The following is a 10,958-nucleotide window of genomic DNA, read 5'->3' on the forward strand; positions in this document are numbered from 1 at the left end:
AGAGTAGAGGAAGGAAAAGTTTTCTAACTGAGGGAATGGCACGAGTAGAGGCCCAGAGACGTGCTTGGGGTGCAGAGAAACACTGAGAGGCGAGTAGGAGCAGAGGGAAAGCTAGCAACATGATGCCAGATCTGGCTTCACTGAGAAGCAGTTAAGAATGTCCAGCAAAATACCACGATCCCAACTGTGCTCGGACTGAAGGGGCAGTGAGAGCAAAAGCGGGGAGATGGACGAGGCCATGGCGGCCACATAGTGGGCTCCAGGGCACAGACAATAGCCAGGATACTCATTGGGATGGATTCTGGACATCAGCTCTCTCTTATCTTTATTCCTGGTTTTATATCACTATTCCATTTTGTTGCCATTCAGTCTGTTCTTAACCATTTCTATGATAGTTGCCCCTCAGGGTACACCCACAAGCTCCAAGAGTCCTGATCCCTGCCCATCTCACCAGGCTGCCCTTTGTCCTCTGGAATCTCTCATCTCCTTCAGGTCCCAAGATGCCACCTACTCATCCTTCTCCTCACTTCTGCTATTCTCCCCTGCTTACTGTCTAAGTGGAAGCCCTAAGCTAAAGGCTCTGCTGCAGCCCCCAGACTCCAGGCAGACAACACCTTCTGTGCCCAAGGCTTTCACTCACTCCTGGGAAGGACAAGGAAATGCTGCCCCGAACAGTGTCCTGGGTGAAGGGCTTCAGATCCTTCCCAGTCCAAGATTCTGGTGGCAATGGCATACACAATGGATGTGGCAGAGTAGGTGAGGCTGTCCTCAAAGTTAACCTCCAGGGTCAGGGATGCTCAACTAGGAAGCTGAGCAAAGAAGGGCACAGACATTCTCCAAAGAAGCTCAAATGTCCAATAAGGCTATGAGAAGAAAATAGGAGCCACACTAGTGTGGCTCAGTTAGCTGGGTGTCGACCTGCAAAGCAGAAAGTCACCAGTTTAATTCCTGGTCAGGGCGCATGGTTGGGTTGCATGCTCCGTCCCAGTCAGGGCGTGTACGGTCAGGGCACATAGGAGAAGCAACTGATCGATGTTTCTCCCTCACACTGATGTTTCTCTCCCTGTTTCTCCCTCCCTTCCCTCTCTCTAAAAATAAGTAAAATCTTAAAAAAAAAGAAAAGAAAAGAAAATAGTAAATCAACTTCACCAGTAAGCAGAGAAATTCAATGCAGAGCAAGATACTACTTAATTTTACCTATCACATTGCACCCCCTCAGTGATGGTAGGTGATAATAATGGCTAGTGTTGGTTGGGGCATTCTCATAGGGTGCTGATGCACATCAATTTGGTATCATATTTCGAAAGGATGACTTGAAAATATAAATTAGGGACCATAGACAGAGTTACACCATTTTAATGATTCCATTTCTAGTTAGTGATCTCAAAATAAAAATAATCTAACGCAGATTTAAAAATATTTTTTAAAGATTTTATTTATTTATTTTTAGAGAGAGGGGAAAGAAGGGAGAAAAAGAGGGAGAGGAACATCAGTGTGTAGCTGCCTCTCACACAACCCATACTGGGAACCTGGCCTGCAACCCAGGCATGTGCCCTGAATGGGAATCAAACTGGCGACCCTTTGGTTCTGAACCCACGCTCAATCCATTAAGTTAAACCAGCCAGGGCAGATTTTTTGAATTTTTATAAAAGAATATTTATTATATCATTATTTATTATAATGAAAAAATTAGGGCAAACATGTCCAAGAATCAAAGCATGGGAGACTGGTTAGATAACCATGGCATTCCATAGAATGGAATATTGATCAGGAATTAAAGGCTCCCCTGCTTAGTCATACGTGTGTTTCCTACCTTCTCAAACTGGCATTCCTGCTCCTTACTGTTCACTTGTGCAAAACCTCATTAGTCCTCATGGTGAACTGGACTACCCAGAGGAGGGTGCAGATGAGAAACAAAGGAAACTACAGATACCCCTGGTGGTCTCTGACTCAACATCTGAGCCCCTCCCTGGAAACCCAGAATACACTCAGGCAGCAGGGGTGTTGCAGAGGGCTGAGGTCCTTCAGCATGGGACGGGGCAGCACAAACCTAGTGTTAAATGGGTAACGACATGTTAATTATTTGCTCTGTGGCCCCGGGTAGGCCCCTCACCCTCTCTGAGCCTCAATTTCCTGTCTGCCTTCACTTGCTTACACAGTCTTCCTTGTGAGAGTCATAGGAGCTCTGAAATGGCTTTGTAAATAGCAGAGCCCTCTGTGAGTGGGGGCAGTTGGCCTCCCGGTATCATCGGACTTTCTGGTGTCCCCTTGGAATGACCCTACTTGCCCAACCTCCCCACCCCTGACAGCTCTCTGCACTGATCATAGATAGATGTTTTTTAACTCTTACATGCTAATGGATTCACCTGTGTCAATGCCTTAGGAACAGGAGCCTCTACTTCTGAGGGTGGCTCTCTCTTAACGCATGGCTGGACACAGAGGCTGTGCTCTTGCTGACTATTGGACCCTTCACCATCGTCATCATCACCACCACCATCCTTCCTCTTAGACAGCTTGGCCAGAGTGAGGCCGGAGTCTGCCTGAGGAGTGGTAGGACTCCTCTCCTAAGGTTGACATCCCCATCCCTGCCCCACCACAGCTTCCTATTCTCTGTTTATTACTTCAAATCCACACACTTTATACAACCACAGCCCTTGCTCTTCTCCCCTTAGCCCCTCCTGGCCTGAGCTACTGCCGCCCAGCATGTCTGGGTAAGGGAGAAGGAGGTATGTCAGTACATGGCAGGCTGAGGTGGACTCTGAGGGCCTAGTGCCCTCCTGCAGACACTCCTGCCCGCTTGCCATCCCTCCCTGCACACCCTGAAGCTCCTTCAACTCAAGAGCTGCCTCTTCTACCTGGGGCCCTGGGCTTGATCCCCCATAGCCCCTGGCCCCAGTGTCTGACCGGCCCACCCCCTCCCCAGAGCTCTTCCCTGTCTCTGGGGAATCAAGAGTCTGTCCTGCATAAGAGAACCCACTGGAAATCAGCTTGTGAATCTGCCACTTCCCAGACAAATGGCCCTGACAAGACTCAACAATGGCCCCAGAGCCTGTCTCTCCCTCAGCCCTTCAGCCATTTCCAATTAGAGGGGGCTCTCCCCAAGCAAGCGGGGAAGCTGCCAGATGGCTGTGGACTACTTCCCTCCCCAGCCGGGGCTGGCAGGCTGGACAATGAGCACCTCTGTGAGGTCAGAAAGACCTGCCCTCTGGGCAGAAGCAGCCCCCAGGATGAGGCAGGCAGAGACCACTGTGTACGTAAAGAAAAAGTCCCTCTTCTCCCGGAGAAGCCTAGAGGGCAGAGGGGGTAGATTTCAGCCCCAACTCAGTCCCTGGGCCAGGCGCTTGGTGCTGGCCATCAACTCTGCAACCAGCCTTCCTTCCCCATCCCCCACCTCTGTACCCACAGGTCTCTGGAGTGACCACTTTAGCACTCCCAAAGGCAGGACAAGGTCATGGCCAGTGTCCAGCCCTTTGGAAGCCCCATGACCTGCAAAGGGAGGGAGGGCAGAAGTAGAAAGGCCAGCCACCTGCTGCAGCCCTGCCTGAGGCCAGCACATGCAGGGACCACCAGGGAGCTCCGGGCCAGGCTAGATCTCACTCATCAGGTGCTGTGGCAGTGGTGAGTGCTCAAAGCCAGAGAGCCAGTGGCAAGATGCAAAATCACCAGCACCTCCCAGAGAGCAGAGCCCTGGCTGCAGGACCTTCGCCTGTCAGGAGGGACCAAGAAATGAGCACCTCCCAGGGAGGAGACACCTATAAAAAGGACCCTGGGGACCTTTGTCTTGGGGAAAGACAGTGCCTGGCCCAGGGTGGAGATGCAGTAATGGGGCTGGGTGGGTGGTGCCTAGTGACCACAAAGAGTTGGACAAAGAGCAGCCTGTCAGCCCTCCTCCCCTCTAACTCCTGGAGAGCTGAGCACCCAGAGCCCAGATCTTACCAAGAAGCCAGAGTCACAGGTGGGGCAGGGCCAGAGGGAAGAACAGGAAGCCAGAGCTGTGAGTGTGTAATGGTTGCCAAGGGTAAGGAGCCAAGAAATGCCAGGGACAGGTGACTATGAGGGAGGGGGAGACAAACCCTCACACCAGCAACAGGCCGGCTGAGTGAAGAACCCTCCACCCCAAGCCCTGAGAAGCCCCTCCTTCCTCTAGCCTTCCTTCCCCATCACCCACCTCAAGCTGGCCCCTTTCAAAGTAGTGCAAACCTTCCCCAGAGCCTCCAACCACCAGCTCCTCTCCTGGGCAGGGCTCCATTCACACCTGAGGCTTTATGTTCCTGATTGCCACCCCTGGCCACTGCCAGTCCCTTGATTGTCCTGGGAAAAGGTCCCAGGAACCTTTCCCAAACCCTCACTCAAAGAACCTCACACTGTCAGCTCTGACCACCCTCAGTTCCAGTTCAGCAGGCCTGGCTGCCCACAACAGGGGGAGCAGAAGGGCCCAAGCCCTGGGCATGGCAGGCCCTGGTATGAGAGCGTCTGCCACCCAGGGTTAGAAAGTCCCAAGGTTCAAGATCTTTTGGGAGGCCCAGCTCATCCATCAGCACAAATAGCAGCTCACCCAGTCTGGGCTACCCGCTCCCTGACTCAGCCCTAAGCTCCTGAGGTCAAGAAGGGAAGAGTACAGATAACAAACCCAACTGGCCCCCATGTGCTGCTGATAGAGGGGTTTCCCGCTCCCTAAGACAATGGGCCCCCCAGAAACTAGCTTTCCCAGGCTCTCCTATAACATCTCCTCCAGATATCCCTGTTCCCCAACCAAGTGGAGTCCCCAGGCAGTGAGAAGGAGAAAGACACAGAGCAGCTTCTTTTACAATAAGAGTTATATTGTGTTCCATGGGAGAATTGGAGACTTGCAGACTTCCTGCCCCAAAAGAGACCTTTCTGCCCAGGAGGCTGGGGGCTTCTGGCCTCAAAGGTTACTGCAGGAACAGGGGTGGGAGCAGGAAGAGAGCAAGGAGGAGGAGCTGGGAAGGGGGTAGAAAGGGGGATGAGGCAGTAAAGGAGGAGAGTGAGAATGAGGGAAATAAGGAGGAGGGGGTTGAGGGAGCTTCCCCTCAGGGCCCCATTTGCCCTCACCCTTGAGGACTTGGGGGAACCCATGTCCCAGTGCCCCACCCATGGGGATCCGAGATCCTTAGGTGGGAGAGGAAGGGGTAGAGCCTCAGAGTGGGGGACCAGAGCATGGGGAATACAACTGCAGGGTCCTAAGGTGACAAGGGCATCTGCACCATCTAAGGACAGGGGTGTGAGGGAGGAAGGAAGATACCAGATTGGGGCACTGGGGTGGAGAGTAAGGACTTAGGGCTGAAGGTACAAGGATGGGGAAGGGGAGAGTATGGTCCTGGAGAAGACTAAGGCTAGGGGCTGGGATGTGGAGGAAGAGTGATTTAAGAAGTAGGTTCAGAGGGGGAGATGATTTATGAAATGGGAGCAAGGGGTAGGGCAGGAAGGTCTATAAGGAAGGAAGGAGGCTGAGATCGGCTATGGGCTAGCTACAAGTGTAGGCTGAGGAACAGGCAATAGGGATGCTCACAGGAAAATGGAGACTAAGGCCTGAGACGCATACAAGGACGTGGGGACTGAGGATCTGAAGGAAGCCATCTAAGCACGGGGGCTGACACAGGACGGTGCTCTGGGATGGAGAACTGACTGAGCACTTCCGGTTTTCATAACTGTGCAAGGCATCAGAACAAGTATTCTATACTAACTTTACAGGTCCAGAGAAGTTACTGACTTGCCCAAGGTCCAACAGTGGAGCCTGGATCTGAACTTAGTCTCCAGGTAGCTTTCACTCAAGGTGGGAGAAAGACAGGGGTCAGAGGACGTTCCCATTTTGCCCACGGAAACCAGGACACTGAGCTGCATGAGACCTGGACTACGTCTGGAAATGGACGTAGTGTAGGCGGTTCCTTCCTGCTGTCTGGGACAGTGCAGAGGGGTGGTGCAGGGCTCACATCGGGGACAAGGCCACCTCAGGTCTCGTTGTGTACCTGCCCCAGAGTGTGTGAGAGAGGGAGTGAGAACAGGGAGCCACCTTGCTCAGACTGGCTGGGAGGTCTCTGCCTCCTGGTCCCAGCTCAGCCCCTGTAGGAGTAGGGCATGTGGAGTTGGACCGCGGAGAGCTCCTTACCATCCGTCCTCCCTTTGCCCCCTTACCCTTGTATTGGTGGGCACGTTCTCCAAGGCCACATGGAAGTTTTCCTCCTTGACTAGAGACAGAAAAGAGGAAGGGGAAAACGGGGAGGGAAGGAAACGTGAGTTATGCAGGGTCCAGGCGGCTCCTATGCCCCTGTGCCTGCCCTGATGGGGTGGCATTGCGTAGGGCATTGGATCTTCCACAGCAAGGACTGGGCAAGCAGCGAGCTAAGCAGCTTCCACTGGGCTTCCAGCGAGCAGGAAGTAAACGTCTGTCCTGAGCAAGGGAGATGTTCGGGTCCTGTCCAGGCCGCAGTGGTGCCCAGGGAAGCTCCTGCCCCCTCCCGCAAGGGGAAGGACTCAGCTGTGCTGTTGTCCTGGAAGCCCAAGTTTGTAAAAGTCCCCACAGAGTCCTCATCCCACATCTGGAACCATTTCGTGTCCCCCCACCTGAATCAAGGCACATGTGGTCAGGGCAGGCCCGCGCCTCCTTAGGGGGCCCCACCACGAAGATGCCCAATGCCACTAGCAGCAGCAGCAGCAGCAGCAGGGCCACGGCCCCCTCTAGGCCCCCAACCAGCGCCTTCCAGGAGACAGACACCTCGCAGCGCGAGCCCAGGAACCAGTGTGTGTTCGTGGCGAAGCAGCTGAAGGAGGCGGCCACAGGTCACAGACCCTCACCTTCTCCCTGGCAGGGTCCTTCAGCACCTTTACCTTGAGGGGGCTGGCAGGTGGGCGGGACTCCACCAGAAGGCAAATGGGCGCGGCTTAGAGGGGCTGGGGAGCCTGGTGGGGCGGGGCCGACGAGTAGACCGAGCGGGCTGTGGGCGGGACTACCGCGTGTGGGTGGGCCTCACCCGCAAGCAACCGCACCACTCTTCTCTATGAGGCACTGGCCCTGGTTACAGTCGAAGGCGCCATCCGCTCCCCACGTGCATTCGGTGACGCAGCGGAGCTGGTTCTCCTTCGCCAAGGGAAAGTAGAAATCCTCATAACCCCGGGCAGCGGCGCAGCGACAGATGGCTGGGAAGATGGGGTGGGGAGGGTCGAGACAGACAGTGACCTCGTCCACTCAACTCAGGGTCCTGGTTATAATGATTCCGAAAATGGATGTTGGGACTACATTTCCAAGAGTGGGGTGCCCTGGGGTAGACCCTGGGATTAGATGAGGGGAGGTCAGGCCAGAGCCCCAGGATCCTCACCCTCTCCTCACCTTCCTTGCTGCCCAGGAAGGGCGGTACCACATGGGCCGCCTCGCATGCCTCCCCCAAAGGTCTCTCCATCATCCCCAGGGAAATTCAATGGGCAGCTGTCCCTGGTGAGAGAAGTCATGGCTGCCAGGGACCACTCAGCCCTTTGCCCTTCCCTCACCTTCGGGGTCAGCTCCGTCATGATGTTGTTCACCTTGATGGAGTCATGATGTCATGCTGTCATGCTTGAAACACAGGGCTGGGGACACACAGGTGCAGGTGGAAGTGGGTGGGAAAAGTCAAGGGTTCATGGCCAAGGAAGCAGGTCAAGCGCAGTGAATAGCAGCAAGGGCTCTGTGAGTAAGGGGAATGTGTGGATGGGCTGCAAGGGAAGGCTCCTTCTGCCTCCTTCATCACATCCATGATTAATCAGGAATCCTCAGCAATCCTGGAAACCTCGAGAACTGTCATGGGTCTCTTCCCCAGCACCCAGGTTCTGTCAACTTCCTCCTTAGCCCCATTCTTGACCCAGCTGGCTATGGACCTGTGTCCCTTCTCAAAACCTGCTGGAGGTATCACAAGGTTGGCACCTACACTCAGGAGAGCCCTGTCTGAACTAGGACAGGCTAGGATGGTGACTGGGATGCTGACCCTTCCCTCCAGCCCAAGGCCCACAGCCTCTACTCACTCTGGTTATTCAGACAGCTGTTCTGGCTGGCATTCTGGAGTTCCTCCTTCAGGGCTGTCTTCACCTTCTCATACTCCCTCTCCAGCTGAACACTGGAGGGCAACTCCACCAGAACCAGGTATTCTACCACGATGATTCCATTCCTGAGGAGGTCGAGGGGATCAGAGGGTCTTGAAAGGTGCCCAGGCCTGGGACACATATATTCTTCGAAGGACATCTCCAGGACCAACCATGGGCACACATATGGGGAAGAAGGGGGGCAGAGACAATGAGTTGGAATTTCAGACATTATGTTCAGAAGGAGCTGCCAGCATCCCTGAGTTGGTCAGTCTGGGAAGGCAGGACAAGGAATGGTTGCAGTTCTTTTGCATTGCTTCAAGCCATTACCAAACCAGGCCATCCTGGGCTCTCTGCCTCATTCATACTGACTCACCCAGCAGACCAGATGCCAGCCAGAGAGAGACCAGCTACAGTCCAGACACCAGGCTTCCTACCAGCCCATACGCACCACCTCACTGCAAGTCCCATGCAATCCCTTTACTTGCAATGCACTTAAAAAGGTAACGGTGGTTTTACTCTTACAGAGAAATTACCCCAGAAAATAATCACTAAAGTCCCCCATGGCCCTGGTCAGGTGGCTCAGTTGGTTGGAGCATAGTCCCATACAAACAAATGTTGTGGGTTTGATGCCGGTCAGGGCACCTGCTGGAGGCAGCCAATCAATGTTTCTCTTTCACATTGATGTTTCTCTTTATCTATCTATCTTGTTGTCTCTCTCCACACACCCCCGACTCCTCTCTAAAATTCATAAATATATCCTTGGGTAGGGATTTAAAAAATGTCCCCCATGGAGTGATTCACTTGCATACTCTCTTCATCCCTCTCCTTATGAAATCTGATGATTTCCAAAACCAAGGGATGGCTTCTCCAGCCTTTCTTCGCACCCACTCCCCTCACCTAACACTATCTCTGTGACCCCAGAAGAGTCTCTTACCTCAGGGACAGGACCTCCACATCCTTGAACCCTTGCATGTTTTGGTAAATGTTCTTCATCTGAAATGCCAAGGATCCCTGGGCTCATGTCTAAACCTCCAGACCTAAGGTCACCCAGGAGCCCAAGCTCAGCTCCAGGTGAGGACCTTTAAGTCCCCTCCCCTTTCTCCTCACCTGATTCTTGAAGGTGTTGTTGAAATCCATGTAGACCTCAGAAGTGTTGTCATTGAGATCCGGGGTGAATGTCTGTTGGACAGACACCTCCATGCCCACTTCAGCATCCATCGTTTCTGCACACAGCATGCTCTGTTCTAATCACCATCTACTCCTATCTGACATCACCACCACCACCCCAATCCAGAGATTCTTGCCATGCCCCTCCCCATGTTCTCTGAGGACTGACTGAAGAGCAGGAGGGAGAGAAGTCAGAATTGTGAGATAAGTTGTCCTGAGATGGGAGAAAGAAAGAAGTCAGGATGCACAGAAGTCGGACCTGAGGTCTCTCCCTTGTCTGCCCCAGTGGGAGACAGAATAATGGCCTCCAAAGATGCTTATGTCCTAATTCCCAAAACCTATGAATATGTTATGTTACATGGCAAGGAGGAATCAAAGTTACAGATGTAATTAAGGTTACTAATCAGTTGACTTTAGACTTTCATATGCGAAAATCAACATAAATTATTCAGGTGGGCCCAATATAAGTACAAGGTCCTTAATAGTGGAAGAGGGAGCAGGAAAAGTCAGAACTCGTCAGAGGAAGATGTGCGTATGGAAGCAAGTCACCGATGCAATGTTGCTTGTTTTGAATATGGAGAGAGGGGGTCTTGAGACAGTCAATGTGGAAGGACCCAGAATCTAGAAAGGGCGAAGAAATAGATCCTTTGAAAAGGAACAAAGCCCTGCCTGAACCTTAATTTTAGCACAAGGCCCACATTGGACTTTTAATCTACAGAACTGTAAACTAAGAAATTTGTGCTGATTCAGCCACTAAGTTTGTGGAAGTTTCTTACAACAGCAATTAGAAACTAACATAGCTCTGAGCAGTCCAGACTGGGAAGAGGTCCCAGAAGGACTGTGGTCTCAGCCACCTCTTGGAGGTGAGGAAAGAGGAGAGACATGAGATGGGATGGGACAAGGCTTGGGAGATAAGGCAGGGATGAAAGTATCGATGGCTCCAGGCCAACCACAGGGCTGGGCCCAGGGAGAGTCTGGGGCACCTTCCAGGAGAAAGTGCATAGGGCAGGACTCTAGCGACTCACTCAGAGCCACCTGTTCCACAGCAAACTCGCACTGGGAGCCATAGAAGGTACTGTGGCAGTGGCACTTGAGGCCATCCCATTGACTTCCACTCTGGCATCTGATCTCCTGGAGCTCACAGTGGTCCCCAGAGAACCCTGAAAGACAAAGGCAATGGCCTTGTATCCAGGTGCCACCATTGTCACAGGTGCCTGAGTAGCACAGGAAGAAAGGGAATTCCAGGATAGAGCCAGACATTGAATACATGGGAATTTAGTAGGGGGGAAAGGAGGTCCAGCCTGAGGTGGTGGTCAGTTGGGACGGTGTGGGCAGCTGAGTCATGGTCAGAGTTGCCCTGGGTGATGTAAAAGAGGTGGGAGTCTGAGTGGTGACCACTGACGTCTCTGTGGTCCTGGTCGTGGCTGGGCTGGGGTGTGTCGACTTGCTCAAAGTCACCATGACAGTTGGAAAGCTGCTGCTTCATTTCATGGTCAGTGGGAGGCTAGTAAAGCTGGACACAGGTGGGGAGGTTACAGTGTAGGAGCTCATCCAGGTACCACTGGTGGGTCTTCGTGTGCTTGTTGAAACTGTGCTAATGGAACAGTCCCAGGGATGATAGAATTAGGGGCATCAGTTCTGATGTTGGTGGGATCAGTTTCCAAATCTGAAGTAGAAGTGTCCATATGTGTAGGAAATACTGTTGTCGTACTGGTGGAACT

The sequence above is a fragment of the Desmodus rotundus genome, chromosome 1, assembly GCF_022682495.2.
Source record: "Desmodus rotundus isolate HL8 chromosome 1, HLdesRot8A.1, whole genome shotgun sequence".
In the NCBI taxonomy this organism is placed as follows: Eukaryota; Metazoa; Chordata; class Mammalia; order Chiroptera; family Phyllostomidae; genus Desmodus; species Desmodus rotundus.